We start from the raw sequence: 5,000 nt of genomic DNA on the forward strand, positions 1-5,000 counted from the left end.
TGCTGGGTCTTGGAGGTAGGGTTGCTGGGTCTTGGGGGTAGGGTTGCTGGGTGTTGGAGGTAGGGTTGCTGGGTCTTGGAGGTAGGGTTGCTGGGGCTTGGAGGTAGGGTTGCTGGGTCTTGGAGGTAGGGTTGCTGGGTCTTGGGGGTAGGGTTGCTAGGTGTTGGAGGTAGGGTTGCTGGTCTTGGGGGTAGGGTTGCTGGGTCTTGGGGGTAGGGTTGCTGGGTCTTGGAGGTAGGGTTGCTGGGTGTTGGAGGTAGGGTTGCTGGGTCTTGGGGGTAGGGTTGCTGGGTCTTGGAGGTAGGGTTGCTGGGTGTTGGAGGTAGGGTTGCTGGGTGTTGGAGGTAGGGTTGCTGGGTCTTGGGGGTAGGGTTGCTGGGTGTTGGAGGTAGGGTTGCTGGGTCTTGGGGGTAGGGTTGCTGGGTCTTGGGGGTAGGGTTGCTGGGTCTTGGGGGTAGGGTTGCTGGGTGTTGGAGGTAGGGTTGCTGGGTCTTGGGGGTAGGGTTGCTGGGTCTTGGGGGTAGGGTTGCTGGGTGTTGGAGGTAGGGTTGCTGGGTGTTGGAGGTAGGGTTGCTGGGTCTTGGGGGTAGGGTTGCTGGGTCTTGGGGGTAGGCTCTCGGGTCCACATGACAGGACATCTCTGAACATCTCTCCGCCCTTTTGTCTGTCAGTATTTGAGAGATTTGTTAATTTGATGTTTTGAGAAAATAGATACTCTGGTAAGTAATGTAATTACAACATATTAATTTAGCAGACACTTTTCTCCAAAGAGACAAGCACAGGGGGGATTTGATACCTGCAACCTCTTGACCTGCCGTCACATGCTGTAACAACTGAGTTACACCATACCCATTCCCGTCCCCCCAAAATAACCTGCTCCTGTTTCTTCATACCACATTTCCCCGAATGATCTCTCAGTCTCTCTCACTCTCCCTCTCTCCCTCTCTCTCTCTCTCTCTCTCTGTCAGTCTTTCTCTCTCCCTCTCTCGCTCTGTCTTTCTCTCAGTCTCTTTCTCTCTCTCTCAGTATATCTCCCACGTCCATCTCATCCTTCTCTCTCTCTCTGTCTGCCTGTCGTGGTTCTGTTCCTGCGGTTCTCTGGAAGATTCAGGTCAGTGACGAGAAGCGCAGAGAATGTGATTTAAGCTCTCCCGCTGTCTGGACATGTAGAAGGTGAGGGGTGGGGGGGTGCAGAAGCCTATGTGTTTGAGTGTCTGTGTGTGTACACGAGTGTCTTCGTGTGTGTTTGTGTTTTCCTCTGAAAAAAGCCTGGGGTGTGTATTTCATTCTAAGAGAAGAAAATACAAGGATGAGGAAGTTGAAAATGGAGGAGAATGTATTCACACATACACACACACAGCTGCAGCAGTTAAGCACCAGTTTCTCAGTCACATCACAATGTTTTCAACCAACTGTCACTCCTGTGCTTCTATACGTGACACATAACTGCCAAAAATAGCACATCACCCCCACAATCACTGCAAACAGGCCTCGCAACTTAACCTCTAACCTGACACTGGGACACACACACTCCTAGTTAAACATCACAACCAAGGTGAAAGACCCCCTTTGGACAATAAGCCTTGAAATGAGCCTGGGCTGCCAATAAGCTACTACATTACTTTCCCTCACACACCAGTACATTCCCTTTCGTCTCAAACACTCAAATACACACACACACACACACAACCCCACCATATACCCAACACTCTGAGGCAGCTCAAGAGGTCAGAGTGAAGATGTGGACATGATGGACACACCAACCTGAGAGGGCCAACCCTGTAGGACATTTGCGATCAGATTCTGCTGGTGTCCAGGTCAACTGTCGTCCCCCCCATCCAGCCACCCACCTCCCAACCCCCCCACCCCCAGCTCCATCCAGCCACCCCCTTCCCTCCCTGCCCCCTCCCTCACCTCTAATCCCAGCCGTCTGCTGATGATAGCGCAATTTAAGGAAGAGAGAGACGGGGGTGGATGAAGAGAGGAGGAGAGGTGGTGGAGGGGCCAAAGGGGCAGCTCGGATGGGTTTGTAGGAGGGCCGGGATTGGGCTGGGGTGTCACCAAAATTGACGGCGATAGTGGATAAGACTCAATTTGGAAAAGCCTGTAGTGGGAAATGACTGCTTTTTTGGTCTCCCATCATGTCATACAGCAAGGGCACTTTACTGGCAGCACCCGCTGGCCAGAGTGTGTGTATGTATGTGTGTGTTTATGTGTGCAGGGCAATTTTTACAGTCCTTAAATGTATTTATTTATTTATTTATTTTCATCCTCCCTGGTTTTCTGTGCCTGTGGGATTTACTCAGGCTACAAGTTAATAGTTGATGTAGTTCAGTTCAGGAGCGGGGGGGGGGGGGGGGGGGGGGGCACCTAAGGATGGAGTGTCACTGGGGTTGTGGAGGTGACTGAGATTGTTTATCCACAGACAGCAGATGGGTATATGCATGTGTGTGTGTTTGTGTGTTACCGTTTGGCATGGTCTGCCCTGGTGAGTGTCTGTATTTGCTACATGGCCATTTAACACAGTGTTTGGGGTCACATCCACAGCCGTGCTGTGGTGTATGGATGATGGCCTGCTTCATCAGGTATCTAGTCCTCAGTAGGACCTCTGATCTGGGATCAGATCAACCGCTGGTCCATTTGATGTCAATAAAAAGACTACTCCTGTGGCTGTCGTTCTGCTCTCTCTTATAATGATCCAAATGCTGACCCCTCCCACACCGTGCCTGTGGCTGTTTTAACTGTGAATTTGTCCACGTCAAGGTTATTTATAAGACCTAACACCCCTAAAATACCTCATAACTGTCTCACTCTGTTCCAGTCCCCTACAATTCCTCTACCTCTCCCTTAATTCCCATCTATCTGTCTAAGTATTCAACTAGCCGTACCTCCGTCCATCTGCCCGCCCATCCATCCATCTGCCCATCCATCCATCTGCCCATCCATCCATCCATCTGCCCATCCATCCATCTGCCCTTGTATCCATCCATTTGTCCACCTGCCCCCCTATCCATCTATTCATCAATCCCCTCCCATCCCATCCTTTCACCCCCTCCTAAGGTACTTCAAGCCCGGGGTCCTACAGCTTCCTTTGTCGTGTGTGTGTTGTGATGTTTGGCTAGTGGCAGGCGACATGGGCCCTGTTCATTGCTGCCGCCTCTGGCCCTGCAGACATCCTGTCTGTGTGTGTGTGCGTGTGTGTGTGTGTGTGTATGTGTGTGTGTGTGTGTGTGAGGCCTCGTACCTGTGTGTCACTGGCTCTGGCACCCTCCGTAAACTTCACGGGGAGGCTGAAAATTAAACAGGGCCTCCCTTCCCTGTCTGTGGCCTGGCCATGTGTGAGCTTTATGGAAGTGTGTGTGTGTGTGCGTGCATTTGTGTTTGCAGAAGGGTGTGCATGTGTGTTTAGGAAAGAGTGTGTGTGTGTGTGTGTGTGTGTGTGCGTGCAAGAGGTGGGCTTGTAATGTGCATGTTACAATGTGTGTGTGTGTGTGTGTGGTAGTGAGAGCAGGGGGATTGATCCACACCACACATCAATCCCTCAAGTACAGGACTGTCATTATGACAGTTCAGTATGTCTGCATTTGTGGGACTCTTGTCTGTAGGTCCTTGTGATTGGTGGTCTTCATGTGAATGCCCTCCATGCAAGATGAGAGCTCCATTCTGTCTGTGTCCTTCTGTTTGAATGTAACATGGAAAAGGTTACTTTTATATCTGTGGGCGACTGTTGTACGTTAACAAAGTGTGTTTTTGCATACTGGTTTGTGGGATGTGTGTGTGTGTGTTTGCGCGTGTGTGTGTGTGTGTGAGAGAGAGAACGTTTGTGTGTGCGTGGCAACACACCAACCCTTTTGCATCCCAGGGTCTTCAAAGACAGCCCTTCCAGCTGGGTCAAACAAAACCATCCCATCTTCTTTGACCTCCCTCCTTCTTCGTCTGTCTGTCTGTCTCTCTCTCTCTCTCTCTCTCTCTCTCTCTCTCTCTCTCTCTCTCTCTCTCTCTCTCTCTCTCTCTCTCTCTCTCTCTCTCTCTCTCTCTCTCTCTCTCTCTCTCTCTCTCTTTCTTCCTTTCTTCCTTTCTTCCTTTCTTTCACAGCTGAATGAGGCTGGACCACTTCACAGTTTCACTGTAAAGAGAGAACACACATACAGTCATGAACCCAGGCGCACAGTATGAAAAATGTAAATGTAAAAGGACCTGCACGTGCACACACTCACAAACGCAATGCACCCCCCCCCCCCACACACACACACATCCACAAATGCAGCACCCCCCCATAAACACACACATATACACACACTCACAAACTAAAATCTCATCCTCACACTTAAGAAAACATATACATTCTGTTACCTACACACACAAACACACACACAGAACGGGTAGTTAAGGGTCTGTGTAGCCTCTGCAGGGCTGGCCAGGCATCAAGCCACACTTCACACCCTGGCTGGAGAGCGTTTATTGGGTAAGATCCCCCAGAGTGAAGGGAAGAACAACAACACCTCTGCTTTACACCAGAACAACACAGACGACCGACGGACAACAAAGGCACTGGTGAGAAGCTCGGAAAATGGCGGCCATTTGCAAATTTGTTGTCCTAGCTTACTGAATGAGGGGTCGGAAGGATGAAAAAATGTAAGTCAGTTACAACTAACCAACAAGAGTAAGAAGTCTCTCAATATTCATTGTGATCAGGATGAACATTCATGAACATTCATGAACCATTCCTTTAAAAAAGGTTAATTTGTATTGCAATTTTTTGGTTCACTTTAGATGTTGAACCAAGTGTAAAACTACCGTTGAACAGTCCAGCCAGGTGGACCCATTGGACAGCTCACAGGTCTTGCTGTAGCGCCTCAAAGAGGCCCAGATGTCTTCCGCGCACCCTCAGATTTACCCAAGCAACTGTTTATGTCCACACCCTGGACCCTCCATGTTCATCACTTTTTCTATGTCACACCCTCCTGCAGATGATAGTGGGACGCATAGCTGGTTTAACG

This window comes from Osmerus eperlanus, chromosome 11 (assembly GCF_963692335.1).
Source record: "Osmerus eperlanus chromosome 11, fOsmEpe2.1, whole genome shotgun sequence".
In the NCBI taxonomy this organism is placed as follows: Eukaryota; Metazoa; Chordata; class Actinopteri; order Osmeriformes; family Osmeridae; genus Osmerus; species Osmerus eperlanus.